The sequence below is a fragment of the Macrobrachium nipponense genome, chromosome 43 (assembly GCF_015104395.2).
Source record: "Macrobrachium nipponense isolate FS-2020 chromosome 43, ASM1510439v2, whole genome shotgun sequence".
NCBI lineage: Eukaryota > Metazoa > Arthropoda > Malacostraca > Decapoda > Palaemonidae > Macrobrachium > Macrobrachium nipponense.
In genome coordinates this window covers 44,108,569-44,133,405 of record NC_061104.1, presented here as the reverse complement: position 1 = coordinate 44,133,405, position 24,837 = coordinate 44,108,569, and the positions used below count along the sequence as shown (strand labels likewise).

Here is a 24,837-nt window from a genome sequence, read left to right as displayed (position 1 = left end):
TTTGCGCATGAACACCGGAAATCTTGAATGGTGCACCATTGAGAGATGTCTGGACGAGGAGTTTCAGCCAGCTGGTTCTATAAAGATTTTCTAACTGTGTAATGGAATATAGTGCTTTAAAAATTAGTCGTTTTATAGAGGAAAGAATAAACAAGCAAATGGTATTAGAGACATAACACGTATGGCGTGTACCTACCTTCATATGTTACCTTTTGTAGAAGTTACAGTTAAGTATATATTAGTTTTACTAGTGGTATTAGAGACACATAAAACGTATAGCGTGTACGTACCTTTATGTATTGTTATCTTTTGTAGAAGTTACAGATAAGTGTATCAAGTTTAACCAGACCACTGAGCTGATTAACAGCTCTCCTAGTGCTGGCCCGAAGGATTAGATATTTTTTTACGTGGCTAGGAAGTAATAGGTTACTTAGCAACGAGACCTACAGCTTATTGTGGGATCCGAACCACATCGAGAAGTGAATTTCTATCACCAGAAATAAATTCCTCTGATTCCGCGTTTGGGCGAGCGAGGAATCGAACCCGAACCCTGAGATCGGTAGTCGAGCACGTAACCGACTCGTCCAACGAAGAATTGGTGAATTAATTGATTTTGAAAGTATTCTTATGCTTTACCCTACACGCACACACATACAGCAGAAACACTGAACACACGAGCACATTCGACACATTACAACACATGTATAAATATATGTGTATGTATATATATATATATAATATAATAATATCTATATATATATAATATATATATTATATATATATGTATAATATGTTAATCTATAATAATATGTAAACTGAAATCCGAAATTTAGGAACGTGATAAATCCATAAATAAAGATATATTGCGGATACTCCGTCGTTTATTTTCTACAGTCATATGTACATGAGCAAGGCTCTTGATCAAAGTATGAAAGTTAGAATTTGGCCTTGATAATCCCCGGGAGAATCACTGTCTGTATACAAGGCCAAGTTACCTCTTAAGAATGGGAATGACGTGAGCTTTTCAGAATAAGACATCCTTCAACTGATTTCTTTTGATGCAGCCTCTCTCTCTCTCTCTCTCTCTCTCTCTCTCTCTCTCTCTCTCTCTCTCTCTCTCCACACGTAAATAGGGATTATATACACTTAAAAACATGACGTGAAGACAATCATTTCGCATTGCAATGCTTGTGTTATGTACATATCGCATATTATACATTGTGTCCGGTAAGACCTTCATTCTTTCAGGTCTTATGAAGCCTGTGGAAAGTGACAAAGAATAATGAGTTTTATATAATTATTATTAACAAAATTTTCCTTTATTTTACATTCTTATTAGTTAAAATACAACAAAAAATAAAGTATGCTATTGTCATCAATATTTTAGAAATTTTCCCCGTTGGTCTGTAGAGATTGTTAGCACTGCCTCTGCACATCATTTGTTTACAGTATTTTGGCAGTTATCTGTTTATTTTCCTAAATATTTTACATAGATTGCTACAGAATCAATAATAAATAAACTTCCGTCTCATTGACAGCAATGATTAGGCCACTCGTCCAATCAGAACATCATTTACCCCTGACTTATTATAATAAATGTAATTGGTTTGTACCCTTCTCTCTCTCTCTCTCTCTCTCTCTCTCTCTCTCTCTCTCTCTCTCTCTCTCTCAGGCGAAAATCTTAGAGCAAAAATCTAAAACATACTAAACAGTCCATTTGATCATAGCAACTGAGCAATGCTCTGTCCAATAAAAGAAAAAAAAAACGAGAGCACTCACAGACACTCTCTCTGGCCTAGCGACAAAACCAGTTCCTCGACTTGAAGGGAAACAAAAAAATAAAGGCTTAAGTCGGCCAGGCTAAAGAGACGTGTATATGTCACAGCCAGACAGACAGACAGACAGACAGCCCAAATAAGTACCTTAGCGATCAGAGCTTGAATGGCTGAAACAAGCTGCGTCAAACTTCTACTGTATTCAGTGGAAGTTTTGGTTCTGTGTTAACGAATTGAGTATCTACACAGATGGTAAGAAAAAAAAATAATAAAATTGGAACTTTTTGGATTTAACTCTAAAATTACGATAGATTTTAGAATGATTTTGCTCGTGTTTTGCATATCAATGATATTTTGAATAATAAAATATTTAATTGATACATTTATAACCATAAACATTGTCAAATGTTATTGAACATTTTACTAACCATGGCGATGTCGAAATCAACGTTATAATGTTTTTTTTCTTTGTATTATGCATATCAGTGATATCTTGCATATGATAAAAATTAAATTTTAATTGATACGTTTTATAACCATAACCATCATTAAACATCATCAAACATATACTAACCACAGATTTTTTAGGATGATTTTGCACGTGTTTTGCATTTCAATGATATCTACAGCAATCAAAACATTTGTCATTGATATTTTTATAACCATGACCATTATTAAACATTATCCAACATTTACTGATCTTGTCGACGTACGTCGAATTCCCAGTAAATTCCGAGATGTATACTAGTATTGCATCTGTTTAGTTCGAATTCTATTCAAGAAGGGTATTGATTATTGTATGTGACTCAATTGAAGACTACTGTTATAAAATATGATGAAATTACTGTACTCTGAATGTTTGTACAATTATATAAAAATAGTGGTATTTAAGTTATTAAGTGCTGTATATGAAAAAAAACTGAATATTGTTCCTCAACATAATATATGCAATAAAATAATGTATTGTGTACATTAGATATTTTAGATAAAAGATAAAAAAAGTATTGCACCAGCCCTGGTTTCTTCTTTTGCCATGTTCCAAGGTTGGCTTAGGCTAATAGGAAAAGAAATACCCTTTATTTTGGGTGTAGGAACGAGCTTTCTTCTGCATTAGGGTGTGGGAAACATAATGAGATTATTTCCAAGAAGATTCTATGGTTAGTTTTTAAGATATTTTTAAGATTTGGCGTCCCGCTTTTCTCAGGGAAAGTTATGGACCTTGCTCACAGTTCGGGAATATGCCACCCGGCAACTCGCTGTAACCTGATTCGTGTTTGCAATGCGGTGGATAGGATTTGATTAGAACATTTAACTAAATGAAAATGTCCTCCAAGGTACATCCGGCGTCCCTCACTGCTTCTTCTATCCAGCCTGCTTGCCATCACGCCAGCAGTTTCCCCTTCTGAGTTTGTGACTATACTCTGTTTTTTTTCCATCTGTCCATTCTGCCTGTGGTGTTTTCGCATGGTAACACTGCGCCCAAGGCTGTAAATAGTTACGCTTTGTGTAAGTTTTAGAGTAAATAAGAGAATATCTGGGCGTTACATTTGCAAACTGAGAAGTGTTTTAATAATTTTACTATGCGAATTACACCGTTAAGATTCGAAATAGGATATTATTTAAAGCCCGAGATGCAGTGTTACCATGCGCAAACACCACAGGGGATGGACAGATGGAAAAAAAAACAGAGTATAGTTAATTTGATTAATATTATTAATATAGTAATTTGCATACATTGATCTTGTTCTCACCAAATTGTTCACAGTGACATTGTCTAAGAATGGGGTAATATCCTTGCCTAATGTATGCTGTTAAGATATTTGTTCTTGTATGAGTGTAAATTTCGTTTTATTCAGTTATTTGTAGTAAATAACAATCGCTTTGTTATTTTCATATAAAGTAAAAATAATTTTTTTTCAGTTCAGAGGCCACTGGGATGGGCAACCTAGTGTTCTTTTCTAGCCAAAACCCTGAAATGCCTTTCGATGGTGAGATCATACGTGAGGAAAAGTAGAAGGGGAGAGAGAATTCCAAAGCTTGGTAAGGGAGGGAAAGAAAGCCGATGAACCATGTAACCCTACGATTACTGATTTTCAGCATTTTCAAATTTTCAAAGTGTTGCAATTGGAACTTCTTCAGAAGTCCAAGCGGAGGTGAAATACGTTACTACCCTAATACTAATGTCCTTGCATTTTAATTAATTTTTTTATCTCTTCGGTAATCTGTTATTTCTTAAATAAGAGTTGGGTCTTTTTCTTTCTATATTTCCCTTTACCTCGTCTTACTTCTACCTAATGAACACCCTAATATTCTTTGGAAGCTTGAATTTGAAGTCAGTGGCCCCTGTGGTGGGCTTGTTCCGTGTGAATGGGTTTTTTATTTTCTGAATAATAATAATAATAATAATAATAATCATTAATAAAATAATAATAATAATAATAATAATAATAATAAAAATAAAAAGGGGGCGAAAAAAAAAATGGATAAGTATCAAGATCTGTAAATAGAAATAAGAAGGATATGGGATATGCCAGTGGAAATTGTACCCATAATCATAGGAGCACTAGGCACGATCCCCAAGATCCCTGAGAAGGAATCTAGTAAAACCTAGAGGGCTGAAGTAGCTCCAGGTCTCATGCAGAAGAGTGTGATCCTAGAAACGGCGCACATAGTAAGAAAAGTGATGGACTCCTAAGAGCAGAATGCAACCCGGAACCCCACACTATAAATACCACCCAATCGAATTGGAGGACTATGATAAAGCATAATAATAATAATATGCTATAAGTAAGCCCTCTTTTGAACACGTTTTATTAAAAGTAATTGCTGCCTCAGCTGCGTTAATTTTATAAAGGTTCTTCTCTATTTTTCTAATTATTGCTTTTTCTCAGTTGTTGCTTTGGTGAGCAACAGTGAGGAAGCTCACCAGTTTAAGTAACAATGAGAAAGCAATCATTAGAAAAATGGAGAAGGACCTTTATAAAATTAACGCAGCTGAGGCAGCAATTACTTTTTAATAAAACAAATGATTATAATAATAATAATAATAATAATTTTGTGGATGAAGTGTGGGAGGAGGTGGCCTAACGGGAATTGCATTGTGGGAAGAGGGCATGTCATCCTGAAGCTTCGTCGGGAAAAGGATCTGGGTCGCCTGGGCAGATAGAACAGAGATAAATATGACAGAGAATATCTGGATAATGAAACAGTTCGTATACTGTAAAGTGAGCAGACGCGTTGCTGATAAGAATGCGGTAGTGACTTGCAGCTATCATCGATCTGCCGTCGAGACTGTCGGAAGCAGCGGTCTCTGTGGTCTCTGAATCTTAAGTGAGACAAAAAATCATTCATTCAGTTAAGGCGTCGATCTTGAGTGTTTTTAGATGTGATGCAGAGAGTATGAATAAGTTTCCAACTGTACAAATCAACATTCAATTAATTAAGTCTTTCATCTTTGGTGTTGTTGTATAAGTGATACAAACCATTCAGTCAAGGCGTTGATCTTTAGTGTTTTTATAAGTGAGGCAGAGAGTATATGAATAAGTTTCCAACTGTACATTTCAACATTCAATTATTTAAGTCTTTCATCTTTAGTGTTGTTGTATAAGTGATACAAAGAATATGAATAAATTTCTAACTGTAACTTTGATCTTTTTAGTGTTTCCAGAAATGAGATAAAGATAAAGATAACAACTGCAACTTTATTCTTATAAAAGTGATTTCTGCATCTGAGAGTCTTTGCCTACAGGAACTAGGTGGTGGGGATGGGGTTAAAGTTGGGGGGGGGGCGTTTACACAGTCATTAACGTTAAGTTAATGACTGTGTCGTCATTCCAGAAATGAGACAAAGATAAAGAGAGCAATGCAACTTTATTCGTTTAGAAATTATTTCCGCATGGTGGGTGGGGGGAGGGGGTTGGGGTTATGGGCCGAGAGGGGTGGGGGCGGTTTTACTTTAGACGGAGTGATTGTTCTGTGGCGTCATTAACTTAACAACCACCATATTATCAAGAGTTCCCGAGTGCAGAGTGGTTGTCATGGACTTGAGTTCTTATCTGTTTACTGATAAAGGTCCGGTGAAGCACGTTATTCCTCTCTCTCTCTCTCTCTCTCTCTCTCTCTCTAGGACACTATATCTCCTAAAACATGGAACATGGAGACTTAATAGCTGTTGCTATAGCTATGTTTTTACGAACAGTCTTATAATTTTTTTCTTCAAAAGTATTTACTACAAATAAATATAACATGACGGTGTTCAGTCTAACATAAAATCATGCAAGGCGAGAAGTAAGTATAAAGAAGGCTGGTATAGTCAGTAGATAATATTAACAAAAGCTTGACTGAGCAATGGACAGTCTATACAGCTGAATTTAACTCATCGACTGTAAGTAAAGAGTGGCCAAATATATCTTTATCTGTTAATTACAAAAAAATTAAGCTTGCGTGGATTGCAGAGCCGTCTCTCTCTTTCTCTCTCTCTCTCTTTCTCTCTCTTTCTCTTTCTCGCCTTCCGCTGTATGTTCTTCCTGGTCTGTCTATCTGTCTGTTTCCTCTTTCTTTTGTCTCGTGTCGTCTTTGTTTTTCGTTCTTTTCTGTCTGTCTGTCTGTCTCCTTTTCTTTCTTTCTCTCTTCTCTCCGTTCTCTGGTCTGGTCTCTGTCTCTCTTTGATCTGGATCTTCTTCTCGTCTTTCTCTCCCCCCACCCCTCTCTCTCCCTACCTCCCTCTCTCTCTCTCTCTCTCTCTCTCTCTCCTGACGACCGTTAGGGGGTAGTATGGGGCAAAATTGGCACTTGGAGCCAACCGACTCTGCGACGAGTAATGGAAGCCACAAGAACTTCTTTCATTGACAATTCTGATCCGTTAACGATTCCAGGTCCGGGTCCGCGCTTTCAAGGCGTCGTCTCGACGAACGGACGGACCCTTTCACTTCATTAATTATTACGCGCACGGACTCACACCCACACACACACACACACAGACACACATACACGCTGGTGAATTAGGAGAGCAACGTTCAATGCCTTTTCAGTGCCAGGGCTATAGAAATATGGTAAAGAAATGGTGGAGGAAATGAGAAAATAGGGTAAACTAAAGAGGAGGAGGAAGGGAGAAAATAGGGTAAACTAAGGAGGAGGAGGAAGGGAGAAAATAGGGTAAAATAAGGAGGAGGAGGAAGGGAGAAAATAGGGTAAAAAAGGGAGGAGTTAGGGAGAAAATATGGTAAAGAAAGGGTGGAGAAAGGGAGAAAATTGGGTAAAATAAAGAGGAGGAGGAAGGGAGAAAATAAGGGGGAAAAGGAGGAGAAGGGAGAAAATAGGGTAAAATAATGAGGAGGAGGAAGAGAGAAAATGGGGTAAAAAGGGAGGAGGAAGGGAGAACACAGGGTTAAATAAGGAAGAGTAAGGGAGAAGATAGGGCAAAAAAGGGAGGAAGAAAGAAGAAAATAGGATAAAAAAAGAAGGTAGTAAATAGGGTAAAGTAAAGAGCAGGAAGGGAGAAAATAGGGTAAAAAAGGGTGAAAATAAGGGTGGGGAAAGGGAGGAGGAGGAGGAGAGAAAATAGGGTTAACTAAAGAGCAGGAAGGGATAAAATAAGGTAAAAAAAAAGGGAGGAGAGGGAGAAAATAAGGGGGAAAAAGTCAGCAAGAGATCAAGGAAGCTTTGCCAGAATATATTATATATATATATATTATATATATATATATATATATATATATATATATATAATATATATATATATATAATATATATATATATATATATATATGTATATATATACGTGGATGATATCCTAACATTTTGGGATAATAGGTGGGGCAATTTCAATGAATTCCTCTCGAAATTAAACACATTAGTGCCCAGCATCAAATTTAAAGTTGAATGGGAAACAGACAACATAATTCCTTTTCTTGATGTTTTAATAATCAGAGATACGACAGAATACAAATTTACCATATACAGAAAACCAACGTTCTCACTTTCATACATTCACTACTTTAGCTATCATGACGTTACTATCAAGATAGGTGTAGCTAGTAACTTGTTCTTAAGAGCCTTACGAATTTGTTCCCCAGAATTCCTGGAAAAAGAATTTGAACTAATTCGCAAGCAACTTTCGTCTTTAAAATACCCTGACCATATAATTGAGAAAGCAATTCACAAAGCAAACGTAATTTTCTACCGACCCCCTAAAGACAAGACCAGAGATACACCCAACAATAAAATAATAATTCCCCACCTGGACACGATTAAGAGAATAACCAACCCCCTGGGAAAATCGAACCCTTTTGTATTTACTTACCCAAACACCTTAGCCAAATCCCTGATTAACGTCCAACAAAAGACATCTCCAAAGGACTCTGGGGTATACGAAATCCCATGCCAGGACTGTGACCAATCTTACATCGGATTTACAGGTAAATCCCTTCCCCAGAGATTAATACAACACAAACGGTCAGTTAGGTATGGACAACAGAACTCGGCTATTTTCAACCATATAAATGAACATAACCATAGAATAAACTGGAATTTGTCACGTGTAATTTATAGCAGCAACTGCCGGTACAAGAGTCAAATGATGGAATCGGCCAATAATAAAAAGAGAGGCAGGTAATGAACATCTCAAAAGGAGCATGGATTTCGGACACATCGACAACGTCTTCATTCAACCAACCCTTAAGAAGATTAAAGGAAGATTATCAGCGGGGGTGACTTAAAATGGCTTGTTTGTGGATGGACCTCTTGGTATAAATAACCACCTTTTCTGTAAACTTTTCTCATTCATCTACCTGAAGAGGGATGACAGCAGTCCTCTGAAATATAGTACTTTTTCTCTATATTTTGGTGTTTTTATGGGCTCCTTTTATTAGATGGAATTCTGTTGTTACAGAACATTTTTACCAGTCATATGTATATATGTATATATATATATATATATATATATATATATATATATATAATATATATATATATATATATACATATACATACATACATACACATACATACATATATATGCATGTATTCCTAAGAAATCGCACCCGTTTCCTTCTTTTTTACATATATTGCAGGACGAGTAGGAGGTCCACGAAAAGGGGGTACTACCCACCCGGGCGCCCACCCTTCGTAAACCCGGCAATGGAAGAGCAAAAGTCCCTCTCGTGTTACAGCTGGTATTGATCTTGACAGCGATGGTCCCAGCTGGCGTGCCAGACTGTTTCTAATCAATTTGCTTGTCTGGAGAGAGAGAGAGAGAGAGAGAGAGAGAGAGAGAGAGAGAGAGAATAGGGAATTCAAGACAGTCAGTCTGTCTTGAGAGAGAAAAAAAAAAAAAAAAAAAAGGGAGACAGACAGCATGGACTTTAAGTAGAGAGAGAGAGAGAGGTGGGGAGAGATAGATGAGAGAGAGAGAGAGAGAGGTTATGAACTTCAAAAGGAGAGAGAGAGAGAATAAGGAATGTAACGAGAGAGAGAGAGAGAGAGAAGGGGGGGGGGTGTGGTTATGAACTTCAAAAGGAGAGAGAGAGAGAGAGAGAGAGAATAAGGAATATAACAGAGAGAGAGAGAGAGAGCATATGACTTCAAGAAGAGATAGACTGCAGGGAGAGAGAGAGAGAGAGAGAGAGAGAGACAACGAAGGTTGTTATTGCTTAATATTTAACAAACCGAGTTTCTCGTTCTTTCTAGTATCACTGAGCTAGGCGAGAGTTACTTTAGGCGTTCAAGGCTACACAATATTTATGTTCCTCATTAAATTTTTCTGACGGTTGGGCGAGATTCGAACTCGCTTCCCGGGTATCAGAACGAGGCAACGTTATCTACTTGGCCACGAAGAAAAATAATATATACAGATATATTGGCATATGGTTGTGGCGACCTTTACCACCCATCTTTAAAAGGCGCAGTTAGCCAAGTGGGCGGCGTGGATAAGTGGTGCAGCATCCAGTTTATGTTTGCTAGGTCGGAGGTCCGCTGCTGACCTGCTACCCACTATAGTAGATTCACATTAACCGTGCATCTGATGTCTAAGCCAGCCCCTTACGACACTCTTGATTGGCTGTTGATAAGCCAATCACAGGGCTAGAGACTCTCAGTCTCTCTCTCGAGTTCACATAGGCAGGATGTATGTTCCACGTCTCCTGAGGGATACTTTTGAAACGTATCCCTCAGGTGAGGTGGAACATACATCCTGCCTATGTGAACTCTCTTGAGAGACTGAGAGTTTCCAGCTCTGTGACTGGCTTATCAACAGCCAATCAGGAGCGTCGTAAGGGACTGGCCTAGACATCAGATGCACGGCGGATGTGAATCTACTATAGTAGTTGGGTACCAGCGTCACTGTTATCAAAAACACGGCGCATTGCTACCAGCCTTAACCATAGAGATATAACCATCACATCCTAAGTACTGCGTGTGCTTTCCTATAGCAAACATTTATATATTTATTGCCAACAGTAATGATATGTAACGTAAACCGTTTTACTGATAACATTACGATTGCTTATCGTTCGTAAACAAGAGTGATGGTACTGTTAATATCATGATGGTATACTTGTATACTAGTTTCCCGTTTGTTTTGATTTTACTCTCATCTCTCTCTCTCTGAGATTATATTTTGTCAATTTTATCAATCTTCTAATAACACCAAATACTGACTGACGCGCATATGCGATTTACATAGATAGATGGATAGATAGATTGATTGTGGTGTGTGGGAGAGAGAGGGCAAAGTAATATCAAAGAAATCAGAAAAATCTCCTCTAGTTCTCGTCTGATAATAAATAAAAATTCTAGCCTCTTGTATATGAATTCATATTCGAAATAAACTATTATTATTATTATTATGAGTTCCCGTCAAAACAATCGAAATTAGCACCTCACACCGACGACACGCCCCCCTCGAACTGTCACTCTCGTTTCCTGGTCTCCTCCCGATCTAATGGCATCACCATTATTAGGGAATTAGAAGCTCTTTAATCCCCCAGCGATTATTTCCGCCGTGTATAGATGCACGAAGGGCGTGGCACTCCTCCACCAGCTTTTAGAAACATTATGACAATGAGTTCTTTCTGTGAGGAATTCTGTGACGTCTCTCCGTTCAATTTGTTGCACCGCGAAATGACAGGAAAAGACAACAAAAGAAAGATATATAATGGCAGGAAGAGAAATTGAAAGCATTTGGCTAGAAAATATGAAGAGTAGAATAGATGTGGAGAAAAATTCGATCCACGTTACACAAGCCCGGTAGGAGGGTTAGTGCCGGCGTCAGTGCTCACCTCATGCGGTGCACTGTAGGCGTTACAAAAGGTTCTTTTGCAGAGTCCCATCGTTAGGCCCCTGGCTGCAACCCCTTTCATTCCTTTTACTGTACCTCCATTCATATTCTTTCTTCCATCTTACTTTCCACCCTCTCCTAACAATTGATTCATAATGCAACTGCTTTGAGGTTTTCCTCCTGTTACACCTTTCAGACCTTTTGACTGTCAATTTCCGTTTCAGCGCTGAATGCCCTCATAGGTCCCAGCGCTAGGCCTTTGGTGTGAATTCTATATTCTATCTATATTCTATTTAGGTTACAAGAAAAGATTTAGCTCAGCCAAAAACTCAGATGTTTGATTTCTTAAAAAAAAAAAAAAAAAAAAAAAAATTATTTTCTTCGGGTGTGGTTTAGAAAAAGACCTAGGGTCGCTCTTCCCATTTGGTTTTGGTTAAAAAAGAAAAAAACACCCGAAATAACTAAAAGTAAGTCGCATCTGTTCTGATGTTATCCCCAAGAGACAGATGAACAACCTCGTACTGCTGTCATAGACAGCTGTGACACTAGACATTTCGGATGGAAACAGAACTTCACAGGCCGTTGTCTGTTGATATCTGTCATCCCTGGATTAGTAGTCCTCTCTCTCTCTCTCTCTCTCTCTCTCTCGTTATAGCTTTTTTCTTTCACACACTTTCCTTTGATATCGTCAGAGAAAAATGAACTGAATAAGCTAAAGTCATGGATGTCGTATACGCTCTCTCCCTCTCATGTTATGGATTTTTCCCTTCACACACTTTTTTTTCTCTTTCTCGCTAGAGGAAAATGAAAGAATAAGTAGAAACCACCCATGTCGTGCTCTCTCTCTCTCTCTCTCTCTCTCTCTCTCTCTCTCTCTCTCTCTCAAAACTGAAATACGAGATCAAAGAAAACCTCTCTCTCTCTCTCTCTCTCTCAAAACTGAAATAAAAGATAAAAGAATATTCTCTCTCTCTCTCTCCTTCTCTCTCTCTCTCTCTCTCTCTCTCTCTCTCTCTCTCAAAACTGAATAATAAGAGATAAAAGAAAAATATCCAACTTCTTTCTTTCTCTTCCTCTTTCTCGCGATGGAAGTCGATTAAAAAAAAAACATTCAGCAAATCTGGATGTCAGATTACCGGCCACCAAAAAACCCACATTTTGTTTTCCTTTCAACCATATTTTGTCAGCCAATGGGAAACTTAGATTGACCAAGTTAACGTCGATACGTACACAAGACATATATACTTTAAACATAAACATACAGTGCCTAAAGTCTTCTGTAGCTTGTCCAGAGTTCATTGGTCTTTGGGACCATAAATCATAGCTTTCAGCTCAACCTGTGATATGAGAGACTTCGCGGAGCCTTTTCGTGGCTCCACGGAGCTGATAAGAGTCACGCTGTTTTATTTCCGTTGCCGGACTCTGGAGACACATGTCGGGAGGGATTAGGAGGGTCTCTGTGAGTGTGTGTGTGTGTGTGTGTGTGTGTGTGTTTCTTACACGTAATCAAGCTCCGTATTACATACATGCGTACATGCTCGTGTAAAGTTAATATGTGCGTGTGTCTGTGCTTGCGTGTGTGTGTGTGTATATGTGAGCATGTACAATTTCGTGTTACACATACCGAAATACATATATATATATATATATATATATATATATATATATATATATATATATATATAAGTGCGTGTGTGTGAGTATGCGTGCATGCTTGTACACACACACACACACACACACACACACACACACACACACATATATATAGATATATATATATATTATATATATATATACTATACACACATATATATACATACATACATATATATATAAATATATATATATATATCTATATATATATGTGTATATATATATAATATATCTATATATATATATATATATATATATATATATATATACACCACACACACACACACACACACGTTCCGAGACATGTGACCGATAATTCCAATAGCCATTTCACAATTTTATCGCCTTTTAATACATATTAATGAAGATGATTGCATTTTGAAAACGTACTAAGAAATATTGAAACAATCGTAGCGATGCTGACCTCAACATTTTTTATTGAATACTTTTGGTCTTCGTCACTGGAATGTTCCAAGGGGAAAATTATGCAAAAATATTTTAGCAAATCATTTTAATCTTGAGATGTGGTTGCTACATTTAGTTTGCCTTAATAAATAAGTTCTTGGTACCTTTAATTTGTATTTTTTTTAAACTCTTAAGATTAAGTTTTGAATCATAACCATAAAACCGTCTACACTGGCTTTCACTGCATAGCGTGTTGTTTTTGATTGAGCTGTGAGCTGGCCTTTTTGCCAGCACGGGCTCTGGCTCATAGAGCAGCCCGTAATTGCATAGCATTACTGAAATATTAATCCGGCCTTATAACAGCACTGCTGTTATAAGGCCGTAATTACAGTTGCAACTTAATTTCTTCATACTTCCAAATATACATCATTCTGTTACTCGGGTTCAGGAATATATAGCTGGAACCCATGAGGTCATTCAGCGCTGAAAGGGAAGTAGATAGTAAGAAGATTTGAAAGGTGTAACATGACTAAAACCTTGTCAGAGAGGGTGGAAAGCCAGATGAAAGAAAGAGAATATGAAAGGAGATACAGTAAAAGGAATGAAAGAGGTTGCAGCTAAGGGTCGAAGGGACGCTGCAAAGAACCTTAAGTGTTGCTTACAGTGCCTACATAAGGTGCACTGACGGCAGATTGCCTGATAACTGGTTCTGCTGGAGTAGTGGTTAGTGTCGTGGCATGTCACTCAGATGTCGCGGGTTCGCGTCTCCCCAGGGCGATGGCAAAGCACTGGTTCTGTATCATGTTTGATGCATATCCGCTCATGTCAGATAATATCGTAATTAATAATAATGCCTCTAAAAGGTATATCATAGTTCTAAGAGAATTCTTTTAGTTTTCGATAAAATCAAATAAGACAAGAACCACAAGCGATGCCGGGGACGTGGAGATAAGATATCCCGGTTTTGATTGTCACGTATATATATTACTGCTGTTTTTATCAAGGAACGCTATAAAAATACCTTATCAACAAGTTGATATGAGATAATTTTTCCTTAGGGAATGGACGATGCTATAGGCTAGTGTGAACTTTTTTCAACTTGTTTTGGTGGTCGAGTTGTTAGCGTCTTCAAGTGAGCAGTGTACGCCACTAGTAGGTAGAGGGTGCGCGCATACACTATAGTAGATTCACATCAGCCGTGTAATTGATGTCTAGGCCCGTCCCTTACGACGCTCCTGATTGGCTGTTGATAAGCCAATCACAGGGCTGGAAACTCTCAGTCTCTCTCGAGATTTCACATAGGCAGGATGTATGTTCCCTCCTCCTTCATTGAGAGACGATATCCCTCATAGAGGGTGGAACATAGAACCAACCCATATGAACTCTCTCGAGAGACTGAGAGTTTCCAGCCCTGTGACTGGCTTATCAACAGCCAATCAGGAGCGTCGTAAGGGACGGGCCTAGACATCAAATGTACAGTTGATGTGAATCTAATATAGTACAATGATTCCCTCATGTGGGGGCTGGGAAAATATGTTTGGTAGACTGTGGGCGCAGGAACGAAGAATGATTTTTCTGGGGCATGATTGTCTCCTCAGATCAAGGAAATCTGTAGAAGGCGCCAGGCACAAGATTCGCACAAACTAAAGCGAAGTGATTCACTGTTTCATTTGTAGTTAGTAAATAAGTTACTTAGATTCTTTTGTACCCAATAATCATGGCAGTATATTGAAAATAAAGTTATAATATTTGAAATTTTATTAGGAAGTCTCAGTGGGGTCCAATCCAGGGGGGAAAGGAAGTTGCAGTAAAGTAAGGAAGATTGAAATTTTAGATTTTGCGAAAGTGATAGACACAAGAGGTTGTATTTATCCCCCAACAGATGCATCATCGTGAAAGAAAAGTTAAGATTGCATTTTTGTTATTAATTTTTTAAGGTAATTGCATCCAGTTTAGAACAGTTTAAAGTATTGAGCACAAGGGAAAGAGAAAAGGATATATATATATATATATATATATATATATATATATAATATATATATATATATATATATGTGTGTGTGTGTGTGTGTGTGTGTGTGTTTGTGTGTGTGTGTGTGTGTGTGTGTGTGCGTAGATTACACAGGAGATACGTTAACACGCAGCATAAATTGTAGTTTAGGTAGAGAAAGAAGAAGACGCCATAGAATCCAACGATATTTAAGTCAGTAAACCATGTGAGACGATGCGTCCGAAATCGTGTGCTTACTCAAGATTCTGACATCCCTCATATAACCTAGGCCTACCTCAATCCCTAAGCGAGGCTCTGGCGTAGGCCTAGTCTGCATGGGGTGACTTAGTCCTAGTCTACATGAGGCGACTACTTATGTCTAGTCTGCATGGGATGAGTTACGGCTAATCTGCATTGGGACGACTTAGGTTTAGTCTGCATGGGACGACTTAGGTCTAGTCTGCATGGGGCAATAGGCCTAGTCTGCATGGAACGACTTAGGCCTAGTCTGCATAGGATGACTTAGACCTAGTCTGCATGGAACGACTTACCCAAGCGTTTCTGAATGTTATTAAAATAAACCTTAACAAATTACGATTGCGCTTGGCGCAATGTTTCCCCAAGTATGGTGAACTGCTTTCACTTTCTAAATATAGATAAAATGTCAGTAGCGTCATATCCACAAGGAGAGGATTCACACTGAAATGTCAAACGGACATTTCGACAAACCGACAAACAGCAAAGACCTTGGACGAACCTACTTAAAGACACGACCTTTCCGGGCGTTGTGGGTTTCAAGATCTTGTTTCATTTCCTCTGATAAGTTCTTATCTACGAATAGAATTTTTCTTCTTTTTTTGTGCCTTTCTTTGTATGATATATTACCAGTGGCTCGGAGATTCCAATCTTTCGACATATCCATGGGAGCCCGCAGCATATTTTCCAAGGGGGGGAGGGGTGGAAAACATTAATACACACACACACACACACACACACACATATATATATATATATATATATATATATATATATATTATATATATATATATATATATATATATATATATATATATATATATATATATATATATATATATATATATATTTACCCATATATATTTACATATATTGATATATACGCACATGTTTTTAAATAAATAGACTTATTTATCTATTCTCATCAAGTCCCTAAAGATGATGTTACTATTCTCTTGCCCTTGTTCTTGACCCCAGTTGAAGCCGGTACCCATTCACAGCTGGGTCGACTGGTGGGTGGCGGGCGGGGATCGAACCGCAGTTCATCAAAGCCCTTGGCAGATATGTTATTAAGCTAACTTTCCCATTTTTCAAATTGACAGATAGAAGAGAAAGGAATGGGTAAACTATATTGCCGGCTATGCTTGCCTTCTTTCGACTTATTCATTATTATTATTATTATATTCATTATTATTATTATATAGCTACAGAACTCCAGATTTCAGTAGCCTACTGTATTGGAGAATAAAGAACTTCTGGTGTAAGAAATGTGCTGTTTATATCCATCGACATATGAAGATTGGCCAATCGTTGACCAATGTTGATGTATAAGAAAGGCGAATTATAAGAGAAATAAAAATACAGAGAAAAACAATATAAAATCAATTCACACAACGCAGACATCCTTGTCAACAAATTATTATTATTATTATTATTATTATTATTATTATATTCAGAAAATGAAACCTATTTTTATGGAACAAGCCCACCACAAGGGTCATGGACTTATTATTATTATTATTATTATTATTATTATTATTATTGTTGTTGTTCAGAGGATCAAACCTATTTGTAAGGAACAAGCCCACCACGGGAGCCATTGAATTAACGTTATTCTTATTATGTTTTATTTATTCCTTTATTTTTTTTGGTCTATCACTGTCCTCCAATTCGACTGGGTGGTATTTATAGTGTGTGTGGTGGGGGGGGGGGGGGGGGGGGGGGGTCGGTTCCGGGTTGCATCCTGCCTCCTTAGGAGTCCGTCACTTTTCTTACTATGTGCGCTGTTTCTAGGAGCACACTCTTCTGAATGATTCCTAGAGCTACTTCATCAGCCTTTAGTTTTCCTGAATATTATTATTATTATTATTGTTATTATTTTTATTAAAGCCTTCCATCGTCAGTTCTACGTCTGATGACAGGAGATGCCAGCCGTTTTGAAATCAGACACCTTCCCTTTACTTCAAGTGGTTTTATTGATTAATTTAACATTTGTTATATCTTAAATTACCTTACGAACAAATACCTCGAAATTCATTGGTCATCTTTTACAAACGCTAAAAATCTATAACTTCAGCTCCAGAAAGACTGGACAAATGATGAAATTAACAAAGAGTTTGAGACACAAGACAAGACATATATAGTAAATGCAGTTCTCTCATGTCACCCTGTTATAATTTTCTTAACTCTAAACGATTACAAACGATGGTGGAAAAATACACGGTTTTCGGTAACAATATGACGGTTAACAAGTTTCAAAATACACGAGAATCATCATCTCTGTCATAGGTAGTTAATACATGAATACTGGAATATATACATATTTAATACCGCTTCATACATACATACATACATACATACACAGGCTCAGGCAAACAGGCACAAGTGTAAACATAGATACAAACTCACACACGCCTAGACATTATATATATATTAATTATATATAATCTAATATATAAATATTGATATATAATATATGTATATATATAATATACTATACATATAGATATAGATATATATATACATTCATTTTGATTACAGGAAAATCACCAGTCAACTCCTCTTGAAAAGAGAGAAATGAATTTGCATATTGGGTAATTTGTACACAAGGACCTCTTGGATTTGATGAAGAATTTTGCTATATGTGGCTGGAATGGTTGGGGTGGGGGGGGGGGGGTTGGGGGTGGGGGGGGGGTGTTTGGGGGAGGGGTGAGTTTATTAACTCTCACTCAGAGCAAGTTGCTAAATTCTCTGCAAAATCATTCAGAAATTGATAATTATTTTTCCTGACATTTTTTCCACTGGGGACGTTGGAGAAATGGGGGAGGGGTGAGGAGAAGGGGGCGGGGAGAATTTATTAATTTTCACCTAGAGTAAATTGCTGAAGTCTTTAGGAGATAATTAGAAAATTGGTTATATTTTCCCTGACATTTCGGTAACCGCTTCTGATTCGCCTTCGCTTACGAAGCTCAGAAAGGAGACGCAGAATAAGAGTTAAAGACTTAAGTCCTAAATAATCTACTTGGCGACAAACTTGCCCCTTTATCCTGTAAGAACTGGGGTGCCCATTCATCATGAGTCCTGTAATCATTTTGAAGGACGAGATTACCAGTAATTCTTCTAAATCTCCTTCGTAACTTTTGATAAGACGAAGACTTCAGTGGTTATTCAATGACAGTTTCCTTGATCTTAGGAAGTTCGATATTAGAATACAAGTCAAGCGATTTAAAAGGGTATTACATAGCCCTAGATAACTGGGTAGGATTAAGGTAATTTCAGAGGAACTTCAGGGCCTGAGAAATGATAAGAAATGAACAGTTGACAGTGGTATTTGTTTTACAAGTTGGGTGGAGAGACATTCCAGTGGTGTAATTCATGCCCCCTCCCCCCCCCCCCCTTCCCCCCCCCCCCCCTTCAAGTATACCAAAGATATGAAATGGTGAAGTATACATACATACATACACATACATATATATACATAAATATATAAAATATACATATATATATACATATACTATAAATATATAAATATACATATACTTGTATATATATATATATATATATATATATATATATATATATTATATATATATATATATATATATATATATGCTGGCCGAGTCGGCAAAGACGTCACTGAAGTCCTGATTTCTCCTCTGTGCGCTGGTTCGAATCCACGGGAGGACGAAATGATTATCAACTAAAAAAAGAAATTCCCCTTCGGTTAACATATATGAAAATATATTAATTCCGAGGTAGAGAGAATTGGATCTTAAAGGACATTTTGTAGCTTAATGCATGTAAATGAATGTGATGTGATAAAAATTCATATATATATATATATATATATATATATATATATATATATATATATATATATATATGTAATAGTATATATATATGTATATATATATATATATATATATATATATATATATTTATATATATAAATATATATATATATATATGTATATATATATATATATATATATATATATATATATATATATATATATATATATATATGATATATATATATACATACACACACACACACACACACACACACATATATATATATATATATATATATATATATATATATATATATATATATATATATATATATATATCGCTACTAAACTGCATGCCTCACAGTAGGCAAGACCCCGATATAACCTTATCATACTAACCACAGTGTCTATGAATTCGGTGTCTAACTTTGCAGTTGTTATCAAGATTATGTGTACAGTGTTACCAAACTGTTTCATCACATATCAGTTTAAAACCAAGAGAAAGGCCAGATGCCAACGATATAAAAGCCACTGTTACTATTTTCACCGACAGGAATGATCAAAAAGGGAAAAATGGGGAACGCAGATTCCAGGGAATGTGAGACTCAGGAATGTTAAGAAAGAGTGTACGAAGTTAAATGGAAGCCCAAATCTGACGCTCTCAGACTTTCATACCTCGCGTTTCATTTTACAATTTGTTAATTAGTTTGTTCCAGGTCACACGCAACATTCACGCACGCACTCCCAGACAAACACACACACACACATACACGCACACACACATACTATATATATATATATTATATATATATATATATCTATAATATATATATATATATATATATATATATATATATATATATATATATATATATATATATATATATATATATATATATATTATATATATATATATATATTATATAATACATATCTATATATATATATTATATATATATATATATATATATATATATATATATATCTATATATATATATATATATATATATATATATATATATATATATATATATATATATATATATATATATATATATATATATTATATCGAACGCAAGGCGTTTTTCTAAGGATACCCTCTGAGTTGACAGGCAATGGGAATGCGCATATGATTAATATATAAAATTAAATAATTAAGAATAGCCTCCGAGCATTACCCAAGAAAAATATATTACTTTGTCACACACAGTTATGTAGCAGCGAGGAACAATGAAGAAGCACTTGAGTTCAGTCTTCCAGGAATGAATACTTTCCAGGCATCGAATATAGTTGGTAAACACACAAGATAAAGTTTTGCTCATTAAACTGACATTCCTAAGTGCCTCCACTGCCACACGCGTTTTGGCATGACAAGATTGAACAGCAGATCTTTACATATGCATGTACGTGGTTTTCTGTTAAACAATTAAATTTCAGTTTTCATATTCACCAAACGTAGTCACCTATCCTAATTTGTTCAAATCAAACGATATTAATTGACAGGCAACGCAAAATTCCTCACATCTCACGAAAAGGTAAAAAGGTAGATCAGATCGACGTGGAACCCAATGTGAATGAGTTCAAGACAATGCTCCTCATACTTCCTGTGAAACTCGACCAATTATAGTTAATAACTCGCTTCTTTTGTTACTGCTGCATCATCGCCTGCTGCGTGACTTCCTAAAATAGCTACTATAGCAGATTCACATCAACCGTGCATGATGTCAAGGTCACAGTCCCTTACGACGTTCCTGATTGGCTGTTGATAAGCCAGTCACAGGGCTGGAAACTCTCAGTCTCTCTCTCTCTCGAGTTCACATAAGCAGGATGTATGTTCCCCCTCTCCTGAGGGATACCTCTTTCAAAAGTATTCCTCAGGAGAAGTGGAACATACATCCTGCCTATGTGAACTCTCGAGAGAGATTGAGGGTTTCCAGCCAAGTGATTGGCTTATCAACAGCCAATCAGGAGCGCCGTAAGGGACTGGCCTAGACATCAGATGTACGTTCGATGTGAATCTACTATAGTTACTTACAGAGTTGCATTGCTGCAAGAGCCTCTACTACAAATGTTTCTCCAGGGGGCTGGAGACGGCTACAATATAATCTCGTGCGAATGCGACGTGATACTGTCATGTCGGGGATGAGTGGCGAAGTATCGGTCTATGAGTTGCTTGAAAGCTTCGATTTCGTGAAGGGCCTCCTTGCTGATTTCTGTCCTGACGGGGCGTTCCGCTTCCCGCCCTTGTGGATGCTGCGAGTGATTCGTGAAGCCGTGGGCGCTGTGATGATGCCCACTGCTGTGACTGCTTGGATTAGGGTGATGGCTGTGATGGTGGTGGTGTTCTGGCTCGTCATCGCTGCTGTTCTCACTGCAAGAAACGTTGGCTGGAGTGCTGCTGTGTCTGGAACGGAAAGGATGGCTCTGTAAGTCATGTTTTGTCGAGAACATCGCTGGAAAGGGGACAAGGCATGAATACTCTGCTGGAAAAGGGCCAGGGCATGAATGCTCTGCTGGAAAGGGTTACAAGGCATGAATGCTCTGCTGGAAAGGGGACAAGGTATGAATGCTCTGCTGGAAAGGGGACAAGGCATGAATGCTCTGCTGGAAAGGAGACAAGGGATGAATGCTCTGCTGGAAAGGGGATAAGGGATGAATGCTCTGCGCTGGAAAGGGGACAGGCATGAATGCTCTGCTGGAAAGGGAACAAGGCATGAATGCTCTGCTGGAAAAGGGACAAGGGATGAATGCTCAAATCGTTTTCTATAACTAGCTTGGAAATGAAAGTTCAAGGACATGAAAATTAATTGCAGTTAAATATATAACCTACCTTTGAGCAGAAGGTAAACTACAAATAAATATCTGGTTCTCAAAAGGTGCTTGTTCTTCAGATCACTTTGTCGTGCATGAATTTGTTCATAGCAGAAAAAACTTTACAAGTGGTGAGACTATAACGACGAAAGACCTCAGCCTATGCACACTATAACACAAAGTTGAGGTAAACCTGCCACTAGAGTATCATAGACCTTTAGTCCTAATTCCTATCATGTAAACTTGTTCACCTGAAAAAACATAATTTCTCAAAGTAGTGTCAATAGTTAGATTCACAAAAAGCACAAGCAAACAAAAAATGATTAGAAAGGTGACACAGAACAATATTGAAGTCCTATCCGACCTAGACCTCTTCTAGTTGGGGTAAATTTATAGTTTATGAGTCTAAGACACCTGGCCTAATGCAACGGCATAATCATGTATCTCATTATGACTTTGTTCCTTGGTTCTTTGCTTCCTTTTTTGGAAGGGAAGGCACTGGCTCTTGCACAAAGAACCTGAACTAGAATCCTATGAGTTTGAAAAAGAGGGAATCTTGAAATGGTTCTACATTCCTTATAAATCGGAAGGAGGTTCAATCGCTTTCTTATGGAAAAAGTCCCACTCTCTGTTCCGAAAGCGCCTCAGTGGCGTGGTCGGTATGGTGTTGGCGTGCCACCTCGGTGGCCGCGGGTTCGATTCTCGGGCATTCCATTGAGGAGTGACAGATGTGTATTTCTGGTGATAGAAGTTCACTCTCGACGTGGTTCGGAGGTCACGTAAAGCCGTTGGCCCCGTTGCTGAATAACCATGGGTTCCATGCAACGTAAAAACACCATACAAATAAACAAACCACTCTGTTACATTCTGTTTTTTATTTTTTTTTTTTACTCGTTTCGGAGGCGGCCCCGGGCTGGATTAAAAAAAAGAAAGAAAAAAAAAAAAAAAAGAATTCTAGAAACAATCATCTTCTTCAAGTTCTGGCACTCGGAACGGAACCTCCTCCTCGAGCCTTTTGCAAATCATAGCACTTGAACTCCGACGTACATGACTCGCTCGTCTGCTTCGATCTGGATTTCTAGTGACCTAGATTCCAGATAAAGAGGAGCGGGCGGTGCAGGGCGTGCGGTGGAACTTGCTCCTCCAAGGGGTGGAGGACGAAGAGCCCACCTGGCTGGCTGGTTGGCTGGCTGGCTTGGGTGTGGGGAGGTTTATCTAGGGGGCTGGGGGGAGGAGGAGGAGGTTAGAGAGGGGACGGACGGTGTTGGAACCGATCGATGGCAGCCGATATCTCTTCATCTACGCAGGGGTGTATCTCAAAGTCCTGCCATTAATTCATTATATCTTCTGAATCTCCCGGAAGACGAAAGCTCTTTGCACGACTTTCACGATCAAGATGCAAACGCGATCGTGAGTTCATTTTATTAATTTATTTTTTCCAAGGTCTGTAGAATTCTATAGACCTTGTTATTTTTTTTATTTTTTTATTTTTTATTTTTTAGTTTGGTTCGAGGCATAACAGATGAAACCCAGGCTTCTAACTTTCCTTTATCATTTTCATTTACATTATTTAGAAATCATATATATATATATATATATCGAACTACAAATGTAGTTCGATATATGTATATGAATCACGGTAATGTGATAGACTTATATATTATATAATATATATATATATATTATTAAAAAATAGATATATATAATATCCTATATATATATATATATATATAATAAGATATATATAGTATATATATATCTATATAAAAATATATGCCTTGTTTTAAAGATAAAAATAACGACTATTTGATCTCACTGAGTCTAAAACTTCGCACGTAAACTATAAACAGTTATGCTTAATAGGGTAGTTCACACACACACACACACACACACATACACACATACACACACACCTACACCTTAACCTAAAACAATCGCTCTCAGAGCCATTGTTTTTACGGACAGCCGTGCCCCTTGAACCGACGCGCGAAACGTTAAAAAAATATTTGAAAACACAGACATAGACCAGTCATGACAAGGAGCAAATGGACGTCTGGGACGTGTTATCAGTCATGTTCCATTCGACAACAGCTGATCTGTGGAACTGGTAACATAACATGAAGATATATCAGAAGGTACTATTGCCTGTGCATAACAGGACCCCTAACTATCTTATCGTTCTTACTGAGCGATATATATCGTTTCCACTCTATGTAACGTCAGGAGCATGTTTGGTTGCGGGTCCTGATTGCTTGGACCTAGTTCTTGGTACATTATTATCTTATCGTTCTTACTGGGCGATATATATTGTTTCCACTCTATGTAACATGTCAGCAGCAATGCTTGGTTGTGGGTTCTGGGGCGGGGTATACTTGCTTTTGAGTCCTGATTGCTTGGACCTAGTTCTTGGAACATAATCTTATGGGTCTTACTGAGCGATATATATTGTTTCATGCAACATGCCAGAAGTATGCTTGGTTGTGGGTTCTGTGCCGTGGTATGCTTGCTTTTAAAGGGTCCTGATTGCTTGATTTAAAACCTTTAAGGCTTACAGCATAGCATGTCCCTCTCCCCTAGTATTTTTTTTTTCATTGAATTCCATATTTATTCCTTTATTCCTCACACCGTTGGACTATGGAACAGCCCTCCAGAGGATATCGCGCATCTCGATCCTCAGATGTTCAAGCGAAGATCCATTGCATAATTACCAAAAAACAATTCTTCTTGTATTTTGATAACTTATATTTTTATTGATCACTGACTAATTTGTTAATTTATCTGTTTTTTTTTTCTTCCTAATAACCGATCTACACTTTCTATATTTCCCATTACCCTCTGCAAAGAATAATTCTTTCTAGTGTCCATATTCTTTTGGAAGT

General features: G+C 37.4%; 1 pseudogene; it reads right to left on the bottom strand.

Moving 5' to 3' along the window:
- Positions 1-20,220: 20,220 nt before the first annotated feature.
- The window catches only part of LOC135213698 (uncharacterized), a 101,289-nt pseudogene continuing 96,672 nt past the window's right edge, over positions 20,221-24,837 (bottom strand).